This window comes from Thalassophryne amazonica, chromosome 23, assembly GCF_902500255.1.
Source record: "Thalassophryne amazonica chromosome 23, fThaAma1.1, whole genome shotgun sequence".
Lineage (NCBI taxonomy): Eukaryota > Metazoa > Chordata > Actinopteri > Batrachoidiformes > Batrachoididae > Thalassophryne > Thalassophryne amazonica.
Window position 1 is genome coordinate 32923242 of NC_047125.1, and position 15516 is coordinate 32938757.

Below are 15516 nucleotides of genomic sequence, written 5' to 3' on the forward strand. Positions count from 1 at the left end.
TATTACTAGAGGTCAGGGTAATGCCATCCAGAGTAAGGATCTGGTTAGACACCATGTTTCTAAGATTTGTGGGGCCAAGTACGATAACTTCAGTTTTATCTGAGTTTAAAAGCAGGAAATTAGAGGTCATCCATGTCTTTATGTCTGTAAGACAATCCTGCAGTTTAGCTAATTGGTGTGTGTCCTTTGGCTTCATGGATAGATATAGCTGGGTATCATCTGCGTAACAATGAAAATTTAAGCAATGCTGTCTAATAATACTGCCTAAGGGAAACATGTATAAAGTGAATAAAATTGGTCCTAGCACAGAACCTTGTGGAACTCCATAATTAACCTTAGATTGATCATATTTAAGATCGAAGCATTATTTAATGGTAGGGCTTCCTTGAGCAGCCTGGTAGGAATGGGGTCTAATAGACATGTTGATGGTTTGGAGGAAGTAACTAATGAAAATAACTCAGAACAATCGGAGAGAAAGAGTCTAACCAAATACCGGCATCACTGAAAGCAGCCAAAGATAACGATATGTCTTTGGGATGGTTATGAGTAATTTTTTCTCTAATAGATAAAATTTTATTAGCAAAGAAAGTCATGAAGTCATTACTAGTTAAAGTTAAAGGAATACTCGGCTCATTAGAGCTCTGACTCTTTGTCAGCCTGGCTACAGTGCTGAAAAGAAACCTGGGGTTGTTCTTATTTTCTTCAATTAGTGATGAGTAGTAAGATGTCCTAGTTTTACGGAGGGCTTTTTTTATAGAGCAACAGACTCTTTTTCCAGGCTAAGTGAAGATCTTCTAAATTAGTGAGACGCCATTTCCTCTCCAACTTACGGGTTATCTGCTTTAAGCTGCGAGTTTGTGAGTTATACCACGGAGTCAGGCACTTCTGATTTAAGGCTCTCTTTTTCAGAGGAGCTACAGCATCCAAAGTTGTCCTCAATGAGGATGTAAAACTATTGACAAGATACTCTATCTCACTCACAGAGTTTAGGTAGCTACTCTGCACTGTGTTGGTATATGGCATTAGAGAACATAAAGAAGGAATCATATCCTTAAACCTAGTTACAGCGCTTTCTGAAAGACTTCTAGTGTAATGAAACTTATTCCCCACTGCTGGGTAGTCCATCAGAGTAAATGTAAATATTATTAAGAAATGATCAGACAGAAGGAAGTTTTCAGGGAATACTGTTAAGTCTTCAATTTCCATACCATAAGTCAGAACAAGATCTAAGGCAGGGGTGGGCAACCTGTTCCAGAAAGAGCCTGGTCGTTACTGTGAGTTTCTCTGTGAATTTTCGGACCTTTTGTCTGACTTAGTGCTTAGCTCAGATAAGATAATTATAGTAGGCGATTTTAACATCCACACAGATGCTGAGAATGACAGCCTCAACACTGCATTTAATCTATTATTAGACTCAGTTGGCTTTGCTCAAAATGTAAATGAGTCCACCCACCACTTTAATCATACCTTAGATCAGGGGTGGGCAACCTGTTCCAGAAAGAGCCATGAGGGTGCAGGTTTTCTTTGCAGCTACTGACTCCACCAGGTGATTTTACTGATTAATACCACTTTGAGCAGATGGAATCAGTTAATCAGTAAAATCACCTGGTGGAGTCAGTGGCTGCAAAGAAAACCTGCACCTGACGATAGATAATAACAAATAAAACTGGTTTTTGGGACTTCCAATTTGGATGGACAAGACTAAGAGTCAAGCTTTCAAATGAATTAAAGCTCTGTCTGGGTTTTGGATTAATTAATAAGCTGGAGTGGAAGATTTCTGCTAATCCTCCGCCTTGGCCCGTGCTACGAGCATTCTGGCAGTTAGTGTGACTCGGGGGTGTTGACTCATTTAAACTAACATATTCATCCTGCTGTAACCAGGTTTCTGTAAGGCAGAATAAATCAATATGTTGATCAATTATTATATCATTTACTAACAGGGACTTAGAAGAGAGAGATCTTATGTTTAATAGACCACATTTAACTGTTTTAGTCTGTGGTGCAGTTGAAGGTGCTATATTATTTTTTCTTTTTGAATTTTTATGCTTAAATAGATTTTTACTGGTTGTTGGTGGTCTGGGAGCAGGCACCGTCTCTACGGGGATGGGGTAATGAGGGGATGGCAGGGGGAGAGAAGCTGCAGAGAGGTGTGTAAGACTACAACTCTGCTTCCTGGTTCCAACCCTGGATAGTCACGGTTTGGAGGATTTAAGAAAATTGGCCAGATTTCTAGAAATGAGAGCTGCTCCATCCAAAGTGGGATGGATGCCGTCTCTCCTAACAAGACCAGGTTTTCCCCAGAAGCTTTGCCAATTATCTATGAAGCCCACCTCATTTTTTGGACACCACTCAGACAGCCAGCAATTCAAGGAGAACATGCGGCTAAACATGTCACTCCCGGTCCAATTGGGGAGGGGCCCAGAGAAAACTACAGAGTTTGACATTGTTTTTGCAAAGTTACACATCGATTCAATGTTAATTTTAGTGACCTCCGATTGGCGTAACCGGGTGTCATTACTGCCGACGTGAATTACAATCTTACCAAATTTACGCTTAGCCTTAGCCAGCAGTTTCAAATTTCTTTCAATGTCGCCTGCTCTGGCCCCCGGAAGACAATTGACTATGGTTGCTGGTGTCGCTAACTTCACATTTCTCAAAACAGAGTCGACAATAACCAGAGTTTGATCCTCGGTGGGTGTGTCGCCGAGTGGGGAAAAATGGTTAGAAATGTGAACGGGTTGGCGGTGTATACGGGGCTTCTGTTTAGGGCTACGCTTCCTCCTCACAGTCACCCAGTCGGCCTGCTTTCCCGGCTGCTCGGGATCTGCTGGAAGGGAACTAACGGCGGCTAAGCTATCTTGGTCCACACCGACTACAGGGGCCTGGCTAGCTGTAGAATTTCCCACGGTGCGGAGCCGAGTCTCCAATTCACCCAGCCTGGCCTCCAAAGCTACGAATAAGCTACACTTATTACAAGTACCATTACTGCTAAAGGAGGCCGAGGAATAACTAAACATTTCACACCCAGAGCAGAAAAGTGCGGGAGAGACAGGAGAAGCCGCCATGCTAAATTGGCTAAGAGCTAGTAGCTGCGCTAAGCTAGCGGATTACTAAAAACACACAAAGTGAATAATGTGTAAATAATTTAGAGGTGATTCAGCAGAGGGAGTGCTTTAGTTAAGGCACGTGAAGATTACACTGTGAAACAAATCGTTATCTAGTTAACTAGATCAATCTAACTGCGCAGATTAAACAGCTAACAGATACAGAAAAACACCGCTGTGCTCCGGAACAGGAAGTGATACAATACCGCAGTGAGAGCCAACCACCAGTAGAGGCAAGCGATAACTGAAACAATCATGCAAATGGTGATAAAAGCATCAAATTCGGCAGTAATACTCCTTAGACACTCCTTTTTTGGAAAAGGAATTGTAATGACCCGACTGTCGCTGCAGAGAGGAAACCTGGATTAAACAGGAGCCTCCCTTCCATCAGGACGATCCACAGGGTGACTGACTTTATTCAGCAATAATCAACAAACCAGATAATCAGTTAAAAGCCACGTGATCCAGAGATAACTGTGTGTGAACCTGAAAACGCCCCCTCCAGCCCTGATCGCGTGCCGCGGTCAGAGTGATGTGATATTGATCTCGTACCTGATGATGGTGCTGATTGCTGCCTGAATTGGCCTTATTGGCTCATTAGCTTGTGTTGCTTCTGCTGCAGTGCTGCTTTACTTTGTGATCGATGACTTTTCACCACAAAGCGCTTTAATTAAATGCAAATACTTTATGCAAAACCTAAATCTAATTGAACACTTAACTGTGGCCTTGTTGAATTCCACAGGGTGGTGATATTGTGCATCAGCGTGCTCGCTAATGAGGACAGGATCTGCTCAGCAGTTCTCGATTCACTTTTGTTCGCCTGCAAAAGCAAAAGTTTGCCTTCCTTCCTTATCTGAATTACTTTGATAAATGAATGAAAATGCATACTTATTTATTTAAACTGAGTTTTATTCAAGTTATTTGTCTTTTTTTGGCTGCAGTATGGGACGCCGGTCCATCACAGGTTACATCCCAAGCAAAGACTGGTACCAATTTACAGCTGGATGGACTCAGACAGAGCAGGTGACGTGTGGGACACAGTCAGGTCGCGCAACCGGGAACTGAATCCAGGTCGTAGACTCCCGTCCAGTTCACGCTACAGAAACACTGGGCCTCAGGTCCTGTGGAAGACGTAGCACTTCTTCTTCAAACCGAGTGCAGTCATGCAGAGGTGATGAGTTGTGTTGGACTGGTTTGCTGTCTGCGTGGTTGCTATCCAGGACCTGGGAAGGTTCTGTGATGTGGGTGATGGGGCGACATCTGGCTCCAGCATGCGCTCCCAGACATGACAATCAATCAGGCGCACACTAATTCAAAACGAACAGATAATATGGAAAAGACAGAAATCATTTAAATAACTTCAGCTGTTCAGAAGTGTTAATATTTTTTTTTTCAAACATTCTTTGGAGAATATGATGCAATAAGGACGTAACGCCAAATATCTATAATCCACAGTGACACATCAGTGGGTTTTTGCTTTTTAATTTGCCACATTCTTCAGTACAAAGTGTGTGACCTTCTCAGTAAAAAAAAAAACTCATTAAAATGCTTTTTGATCATATTAATAATAATAATAATCAGCAGCAGCATCTCGCTGATCAAAGCTCTTTAAACGAGCTTCCACATCTTCTCTTCCACCGCTGAGGAGATCTTTGTGTTCTTTATGTCCTGTTCGGGTTCGTGGCTCTGGAGGAATCAAAGCTGGACATGTTGCTCGGTTTTCTGCACAAAGTTTCTGCGTTTAGATTCATAAATCTTTCTCACTCATCATGCCGATGAAGAAAGTCTTGTTTTTATCTTTAGCAAGAAAGATGGAGAAAACACGAAGTGGAGCACTGCAGCAGAATAATCGGTCATCTAATAAAGAAGAAGAAGAAGAAAACCAGGTGGTGTTCTGACTGAACTTGAGGTCTCACTCAGAGGAGCAGCACCGACTCTGCAGCAACTGAAGCCAAATATATGATATTCTGTTGCCAGATCAGGCTGCATGAAGCACCACGCTGCTGCTGCCATCTCCACCAATGAACAGAGGAGAGAGGAGGTCATGTGACCACCCACTTTGTCCATCAGGTGCAGGGAACCTGAACATCGTGTGCATGGATTTCGTTCACCTTCTGCCTCAATCAGTGGCGACTCTGATCGCAGCCCTGGAGGAGCTGAGTGTCTGGGTTTGTGACCATCCTGGATCCAGACTTTCACAGACTTCCAGCCATCACAAGTGTGTGTTTGAAAGTGTCAAATGTCCAGAGGGAGTGACTTTCACGACGGATGTCACCTCTGACATTTTTGCCGCGTGTTTCTCCAGCAATGATCCAGCACGGACCCCAGGGACGGGAGAAGACCACGTTTCTCCTGACTGGATCAGATCCACGGTTACGTTCGAGAGGCGGCAGTGGACCACATGCTTGTGTGCCACCTGCTGGACATATCTGGGCTTGTTGCTCTTATCATCACATGCATGATGAGAATTAGGAGCAGGTGTGGTTGAAGTTACATGCAGCTTCAATTCAGTTTTGTTTCCACTTTTTTCATGTAGAGCAGGTAGCTCAGCGGGATAAGGAGTCTGGTTACTCACAAGCAGACCTGGGTTTGATTCCCGGTCGCAGTACCTGTGTTCTTCTTGGATAAGACATTGTAGAGTCTCATCAGCTTCACGCTGTAGAATCAGAGGACGAGCGCCGACCTCAGGGCCTGTATAGGATTTACTTCTTTCATCTCCAAAGCCTGGAGGTCCAGCAGGCACCGAGGCCAGAGCTGCTTGTGCAGCACTCGCTCACCTTTTTCAGTGAACAGTATCAGGTTCCTGCAGAAGTTAACACTCCAAATGAGTGTTATGGAGAGCTTATGATGGAAACAGTGTTTTTATTCTCTTGCGGTGACTCTGTTTTAGCGCGCGTGAGCGACTAAGCGGTGAGATGTGCTTTGCATAAGTAGAAACCTGGATTGTTCATTTCTGGCAGAGGCTCGGTGAAAACCGAAGTGGGCGCTGTCGTGGTTTGGAATTTACAAGCCTGTGCTTTCAAAGGTCCTTCTACATGAAATGGGCTTCTGGTGAAAATGAAACCTTAGTTCAGTTCATTCAAAAGTAGATGAAGAAGAAGATGATTATGTTTTCACCCATCCTTCTGGACAACTGTTAATGTTTTGTTTGTGGACAATAACTGAAGAATGCCTCATCTCATTGAAACCATTTCCTTTTAGTGTACTGAGGGAGGATAGAGGATGGTTCCTTTCGAAAATGGGGGTCATCCGTCATCCAATATGGCCACCATGGGTGCCATCTTGATTTTTGGTTTTGTGCAATAACTAAAAAATGCCTCATCTGATTGTAATACATTTTGCTTGGTGTGTTGGAGAAGGCTCGAGGATGGTTCCTTTCAAAAATCACCCAACATGGCCACCATGGCACCATCTTGATTTTTGTTTTTGCATAATAACTGAAGAACGCCCATTCTGATTGAAACCACTTCTTGATGGTGTATTGGGGGAGGCTGGAGGAAGGGTCCTGAAAATAGGGGTTAATACACCACATACCTGTTGTAAAGCAGCAGGCTTTCACTGTAGAAGTAACTTAGTAGGTGATGGTCTAGTGGTTAAAGCATTGGGCTTGAGACCTGAGGATCCTCGGTTCAAATCCCAGTCTGACCGGAAAATCACTTGGGGAAGGTCCTTCCTTAATCCCCGGTGTGTTGTGAGCTCCTTGCATAACAGCAGCCTCACAATGGGGTGAATGTGAGCTATTATTGTAAAGCACTTTGAGCGTCTGATGCAGATGGAAAAGCGCTATATAAATGCAGACCATTTAACATTTACCATCTGCCACAGAAACAAACATTAACTGAACATACGGGTGAGGGGTGCACGCCGCGCTTTGCATTGCTCTTTTTTTTAAATCCCTGCTGTAAGCACTTGTCATTGTTTCACGTTTTCTGTTATTACGTGTTGCTGAGGCAAAACATCAGATGACAGTGTTGGGATTGAGATGGAGTGATCTTATATGCAAAGAGAAATCTGATTTCACCAATGGGAGCGTGGGATTGCTGATGTTTTCCCTCTCGCTCTCCCTGGATTTGGCTCCAGGCATTTGCCGGCAATAAACGATCTAAAAGGCTTTCATCAATAATCGCACCGGAGCAAGGCCTGATCCCGTCCACGCAATCACTGTTCAATCTTTAATTTGCTTTGTCTCACTGTCGTCCAATCTCACGCTCACGCTCCCTTTATCTTCATCTGTGTCATAACCCCGTCCTTCACTCACCCCAGTTCCTCCCCTTTGTTCTCTCATGGGGGTCATTTAGGGCCAGATAGAGCCGGTATCCCATCATCCACTGGGAGTCTGCCCTTTAGATGAGTAAAACACAGACGTGCACAGCTGCGTGCACACGCACACCAGCAGGTTCTCTCTGCTTTCTCTTTTTAATACAAGTCCAGGAACAGGGTGGGGCAGATGTTTAAAAAGCACCGTGGGGACGCCGTGCAGAGCGCCGCCCACCTTTACCGTGCAGATAAAGGGATGGAAGGCGAAATGATGGAGAGGGGGCGGAGGAGTGTATGACGTGCAGTTCAGATTAAAGTATTGAGAGTTGGTGTAAGAGAGCGAAGCGTGGCTGCAGGCACACGTGATAAGAGAAAAAGTGTTTGCACTGGTGCAGAAAACCGCTGTGATCGTCTTCAGCTCAGGGCTCTGAAAAATAAGAGCATCAAACCCCCGGCCTCTAAAGTTCAGAAGACATAAAAAAAACTCTTCTTGCACACGTCATGATTGTTGGGAAAGTGTAGGAACACGGACCCACAACAGGGGGGCGCAAATGAACGGACAATGGAATAGGTCAAATAACAACACTTTACTGTTGCGAACGTGCACAACAAAAACAACAAATTACAACAATGGACAAAGTTCAATTCACAAAGGTGTCGTGTGGGCAGGCTCGAAGATAGGAGACGCCTCTCCAAAGTAGAACCGGAACCACACGGTTTCCTCCGCCACAGGACCCCGGGAATACTGGAGCCGCCAAGTTCCGAACTCCCAGGTGGCCACTGCCTCCGCGTGTCGGACCTGGTACTGCTGGCGAGGAACAAGAACACAATTAAACGTGGGCGCGTTTGCACCCAGCAACCTGCACGGCAGGGAAGCTACCTCCACCTCTCGTTGGAGAAAAAAAGTCTGCAATCACTCACAAGAATCACAAAGGTTACAGTCAAGCAGTCAGCTGAGATTATTACCTTCCAGGTACAACGATATCTCGGCGATGAGGTGGAGATGCCGTCCTGCTGATATACCCCAGTGATAATTGCCGTCAGCTGTCTCAGGTGATGGGTGACAGCTGTTACCGAGGCAGCTCCTGTGGGGCGGCGGCGCCCTTTGGTGCCTGGAGCCCGCACTCCAGGCAGGGCGCCCTCTGGTGGTGGTGGGCCAGCAGTACCTCCTCTTCAGCGGCCCACACAACAATGATGTAAAGAACGCTTCTCGCGCACGTCATGACGTCAAAACCACTTCTCGCACACATCATGATGTAAAGAACGCTTCTCGTGCACGTCATGACGTAAAGAACACTTCTCGTGCACGTCATGATGTAAAGAACACTTCTCACACACATCATGATGTAAAAACCACTTCTCGTACACGTCATGACGTCAAAACCACTTCTCGCACACATCATGATGTAAAGAACACTTCTCGTGCACGTCATGATGTAAAGAATACTTCTAGCACACATCAAGATGTAAAGAACGCTTCTCGCACAGGTCATGATGTAAAAACTGCTTCTCGCGCATGTCATGATGTAAAAACTGCTTCTCGCACACGTCATGATGTAAAGAACGCTTCTCGTGCACGTCATGATACAAAGAACGCTTCTCGTGCACGTCATGATGTAAAGAACGCTTCTCGTGCACGTCATGACGTAAAGAACACTTCTCGTACACGTCATGACGTCAAAACCACTTCTCGCACACATCATGATGTAAAGAACGCTTCTCGTGCACGTCATGATGTAAAGAACACTTCTCACACACATCATGATGTAAAAACCACTTCTCGTACACGTCATGACGTCAAAACCACTTCTCGCACACATCATGATGTAAAGAACGCTTCTCATGCACATCATGATGTAAAGAACGCTTCTCGCACAGGTCATGATGTAAAAACTGCTTCTCGCGCATGTCATGATGTAAAAACTGTTTCTCGCACACGTCATGACGTAAAGAACGCTTCTCATGCACGTCATGACACAAAGAACGCTTCTCGTGCACGTCATGATGTAAAGAACACTTCTCACACACATCATGATGTAAAAACCACTTCTCGTACACGTCATGACGTCAAAACCACTTCTCGCACACATCATGATGTAAAGAACGCTTCTCGTGCACGTCATGATGTAAAGAACACTTCTCGCACACATCATGATGTAAAGAACGCTTCTCGCACAGGTCATGATGTAAAAACTGCTTCTCGCGCATGTCATGATGTAAAAACTGCTTCTCGCACACGTCATGACGTAAAGAATGCTTCTCGTGCACGTCATGACACAAAGAATGCTTCTCGTGCACGTCATGATATAAAGAACGCTTCTCGCACATGTCATGATGTAAAAACCACTTCTCGCACACATCATGATGTAAAGAATGCTTCTCGCACACGTCATGATGTAAAAACTGCTTCTCGCACACGTCATGACACAAAGAACGCTTCTCGTGCACGTCATGATGTAAAGAACGCTTCTCGCACACGTCATGATGTAAAGAACACTTCTCGCACACGTCATGACGTAAAGAATGCTTCTTGCACACGTCATGTCTTAAAAAACGTTTCTTGCACACGTCATGTTGTTAAAAACTGTTTCTTGCACACGTCATGTCTTAAAAACCGTTTCTTGCACACATCATGTCGTTAAAAACCGTTTCTTGCACACGTCATGACACAAAGAACGCTTCTCGTGCACATCATGATGTAAAGAATGCTTCTCGCACACGTCATGATGTAAAGAACACTTCTCGCACACGTCATGACGTAAAGAATGCTTCTTGCACACGTCATGTCTTAAAAAACATTTCTTGCACATGTCATGTTGTTAAAAACTGTTTCTTGCACACGTCATGTCTTAAAAACCATTTCTCGCACACGTCATGACGTAAAGAATGCTTCTTGCACACGTCATGTCTTAAAAAACGTTTCTTGCACACATCATGTCGTTAAAAACCGTTTCTTGCACACGTCATGTCGTTAAAAACCGCTTCTTGTACACGTCATGTCGTTAAAAACTGCTTCTTGCACATCATGTTGTTAAAAACCACTTCTTGTACACGTCATGTTGTTAAAAACTGCTTCTTGCACACGTCCTGTCGTTAAAAACCGCTTCTTGTACACGTCATGTTGTTAAAAACCGCTTCTTGTACACGTCATGTCGTTAAAAACCGCTTCTTGTACACGTCATGTCGTTAAAAACCGCTTCTTGCACGTCATGTTGTTAAAAACCACTTCTTGTACACATCATGTTGTTAAAAACTGCTTCTTGTACACGTCATGTTATTAAAAACCGCTTCTTGTACACGTCATGTTATTAAAAACTGCTTCTTGCACACGTCATGTCGTTAAAAACCGCTTCTTGTACATGTCATGTTATTAAAAACTGCTTCTTGCACACGTCCTGTCTTTAAAAACCGCTTCTTGTACATGTCATGTTATTAAAAACTGCTTCTCGCACACGTCATGACACAAAGAACGCTTCTCGTGCACGTCATGATGTAAAGAACGCTTCTCGCACACGTCATGATGTAAAAACCACTTCTCGTACACGTCATGACATCAAAACCACTTCTCGCACACATCATGATGTAAAGAACGCTTCTCGCGCACGTCATGATGTAAAGAACGCTTCTCGCACACGTCATGATGTAAAGAACACTTCTCGCAGACATCATGATGTAAAGAACGCTTCTCGCACAGGTCATGATGTAAAAACTGCTTCTCGCGCATGTCATGATGTAAAAACTGCTTCTTGCACACGTCATGACGTAAAGAACGCTTCTCGTGCACATCATGACACAAAGAACGCTTCTCGTGCACGTCATGATGTAAAGAATGCTTCTCGCACACGTCATGATGTAAAAACTGCTTCTCGCACACGTCATGACACAAAGAACGCTTCTCGTGCACGTCATGATGTAAAGAACGCTTCTCGCACACGTCATGATGTAAAGAACACTTCTCGCACACGTCATGACGTAAAGAATGCTTCTTGCACACGTCATGTCTTAAAAAACGTTTCTTGCACACGTCATGTTGTTAAAAACTGTTTCTTGCACACGTCATGTCTTAAAAACCGTTTCTCGCACACGTCATGACGTAAAGAATGCTTCTTGCACACGTCATGTCTTAAAAAACGTTTCTTGCACACGTCATGTTGTTAAAAACTGTTTCTTGCACACGTCATGTCTTAAAAACTGTTTCTTGCACACATCATGTCGTTAAAAACCGTTTCTTGCACACGTCATGTCGTTAAAACCCGCTTCTTGTACACGTCATGTCGTTAAAAACTGTTTCTTGCACGTCATGTTGTTAAAAACCACTTCTTGTACACGTCATGTTGTTAAAAACTGCTTCTTGCACACGTCCTGTCGTTAAAAACCGCTTCTTGTACACGTCATGTTATTAAAAACCGCTTCTTGTACACGTCATGTTGTTAAAAACCGCTTCTTGTACACGTCATGTCGTTAAAAACCACTTCTTGTACACGTCATGTCGTTAAAAAATGCTTCTTGCACGTCATGTTGTTAAAAACCACTTCTTGTACACATCATGTTGTTAAAAACTGCTTCTTGTACACGTCATGTTATTAAAAACCGCTTTTTGTACACGTCATGTTATTAAAAACTGCTTCTTGCACACGTCATGTCGTTAAAAAACGCTTCTTGTACACGTCATGTTATTAAAAACTGCTTCTTGCACACGTCCTGTCTTTAAAAACCGCTTCTTGTACACGTCATGTTATTAAAAACTGCTTCTTGCACACGTCCTGTCGTTAAAAACCGCTTCTTGTACATGTCATGTTATTAAAAACTGCTTCTTGCACACGTCCTGTTGTTAAAAACTGCTTCTTGTACATGTCATGTTATTAAAAACTGCTTCTTGCACACGTCATGTTATTAAAAACCGCTTCTTGTACACGTCATGTCATTAAAAACTGCTTCTTGTACACATGTTATTAAAAACTGCTTCTTGTACACGTCCTGTCGTTAAAAAACGCTTCTCGCACACGTCATGTTGTTAAAAACTGCTTCTTTCACACGTCATGTCGTTAAAAACTGCTTCTTTCACACGTCATGTGGAGGCAGCATGAAAATGTTACAGGTCAGGATTTTGCACAGCCATATCTGCAGCATCACGTTCTCTCACAAAACAGTGTAACTAATTTCTCTTCACTTCTTGATCTCTGGTTCTGCTGAATGTCATGGTGTAAATCTGGTGTGAATTCTGTGTGAAAATAAAAAGCCTTAGATGAAGGCGTGCAGCAACACAGGGACAGCTGATGATGCCTGACTGTGGAAAATGATTTCACGCCTCATATGTCAGGTTGAGGGTTTCAGAGATGAGCCTTCATTTTGAACCAAGCAGCCTTCCAGGAAAATTAAAGGATTTCTGAGATCTCCTTGAACATCCTTTGGGTGTTTCTTAGAAGATGAACATGTTTTAATTCACCCTGAACCACAGCGCCTCGTCATTCACACATAGAAATGCTTTTCACTGCACCATCCGTGAGTAAATTCTCCAGCTATTAGCTAATGAATCTTATCCTTGAGCAGTTCAGGAAGAAAAAGCTGCAGCTTCCTCACACAGGGTCACTGCTGCAAACATTACAGCTTGAAAGTCAAGTCCAAGTCACGGCACATCCAGAATAATCCAAAGTATTAGAAGTAATCAGTCAGTGTAACTGTGAGTCAGAACCATCAGTTACCTGTTGATCTATTTCTCCAAATCCACATGATGACACAGAGATGGACCGTTCTCCTGTTCTCCCTGTTCTTCTTTGTGCAGTTTGTTTTATTCAGTTTGTTTTATGAGCAGAAATAAGTTATTAGCTGTTCATCTGCACACAACACAAATCCAACACTTTAAAAGAGGCCAGAGTTAGATGTTGGTGTGAGCTGGGAAAAGGTTCTGGAGACTGAAGATGCTCCAGCTGAGCACAGAAACCATTTATTTACAGATGAAAACAACAACAAAAAAAGACCAGAACTGAGAAGACTTCAGGCTCTGGCGAGGCTGTTTTCAGCTCCAAGTGTCTCGTTGGTTTGATTGAAGCAGCAAAATCTCAGACACAAAAATGGGCCGGACCACAGCACCAGCACAGCACGGGTTCCATCACAGAACTGAAAGACAGCTTGGATTTATCGTCACCCCTTCACGAGTGCGTTTGTCACAACTGATTGGTCTGGTTTGGTTTCACTGGATCTGTTCAGTTCTCAAATGGTTCCTCTTGAATTTAAAAACAGAACTTCACACGGATCCAAAATCCAAACCGTAGTCTTTGCGGGTGGATTCAAAGAAAGAGGAAAACAAAAAAACAAAAAACGCCACATATTCAAACCAAAGGAATCAGGTTTTACGTACGCTGGTTTTATTCCCTTTTTCTTTTTAGAATTTAGCTTTTTTCCCTTTAAAACTGTTTTTCATTTTCCCTTTATTCATTTTTTTGCCTTTTTTCCCCTTTTTATTTTCCTGCTTCCCTTTTTTCCTGGTTTCACCTTCCTCATCTTCAACCACTTACTCCAATTAATGGTCATAGGGGGTGCAGCCTATCCCAGTAGTCATAGGGCGTGAGGTGGGGTTCGCCCAGATGCCAGTCTGTCGCACATATACATGAACAAACACAGTCACACCTGGAGACAGTTTAAAGTTTCCAGTCCATCTAACCTGCATGTCTTTAGATGTGGGAGGAAGCCGGAGCACCGGAGGAAACCCACACACACACGGGGAGAACATGCAAACTCTACACAGAAAGGCCACGGGTGGGAATCAATGCCGTGACCTTCTTCCTGTGAGACAACAGTGTTAACCACTAAGCCACTGTGCTGGTTCTGCTTCCTATTTTTCTTCTTTGCTTTCCATTTTTTCTGCCCTCTTTTTTCCTTATCTCCACTTTCCTTTTTTTCCTTTTTCACTTCTAAACATTTTTTCAGTTTTTCTTTATTTTTTTATTTTTTTTCCCTTTTTATTTTTCTTTCCTTTTTTCCCTTTCTTTTTCCTTTTCATTTTTTCCCTTTCCCCTTTTTCCTCCCTGGTTTCCTTTTCCTCTTTTTTCCTATTTTTCCTCTTTACTTTCCTCTTTTTTCTTTCTCTTTTTTCGTTATTTCACTTTTAATTTTTTTCCTTTTTCCCTTTTAAAACTTTTTTCTGTTTCCTTTCCTTTCTTTTTTCTTTTTGCTTTACCTTTTTCTACTTCCCCCTTTTCTTTTTCCCTTTCTACTTGTTTCTCGTTTGCTTTTTTCAACTTTCCCCTTTTTTCTTTTTCATTCTCCCCACTTTTTATTTTTGTCCTTTTTCCCATTCCCTTTCCATTTTACTGGTGTAATTGTATGTTTTTGTTCTGTCATTCTGCTGTTTTTGCTGTACCATGCTCCTAAAACCTCTCCGATCACCAACTCCTGCCGCCGGCTTTCATGACTGAAAACTCTTTGAAAGCTTTTCTGCACTTTTTCATTGACTGGTGAACAGCTGACATTTTGGAGATAGAAACATTTTCACATGGCAACCGTGATGGAAGGGTGGAGACAAACTGGTATAAGGGCAGAAAAAGCAGAAGGCAACAAAAGTGGAGTGGAGGGAGGAAATAGAAAAGCTGAAATGCCTGCTGGGACCATTTAGGAGAGAAAACAGGTTTACTTCACACATCGCCATCTGAAAACATGCTGAGCTTGTAAATGGACTGTGTTTATAAAGCACTTTATCCATCTGCATCAGACGCTCAAAGCACTTTACAATGATGCCTTACATTCACACATTCACACACCATGCAAGACGCTTGCTACACACTGGGAGCAACTTGGGGATTAAAGACCTTGCCCAAGGGCCCTTAGTGATTTTCCAGTCAGGCTGGGTTTTGAACCCAGGATACTCTGTTCTGAAGCCCAACACTTAACCAGGAGACCATCACCTCCCCGGTCAGCAGATTAAACCGCTGACGGGTAACAAAAATTCAACATTCATAGCTGTAGTGCATAAAAATGACAGGAACAAACACAAACAATAAAGTGTGATAAGAACAAATGTTATATAAACTATAATCACCATCCTGAATTAAAAAGGAACCATGGTCCAAAAAACACAAACACCTTTTTTTGTATATCTCAACAACCAAGAAGCCTCAGAATGTCATGAATCATTTCCTTGCCCAATAACCATTGTTCT

The 15516-nt window shown here is 43.1% G+C and overlaps 1 long non-coding RNA gene across 1 annotated transcript in view; it reads left to right on the top strand.

The window, feature by feature from the left end:
- The window catches only part of LOC117504803, a 32438-nt gene that overhangs the window by 16636 nt on the left and 286 nt on the right, over positions 1–15516 (top strand). The gene's annotated exons all lie outside the window — the stretch shown is intronic.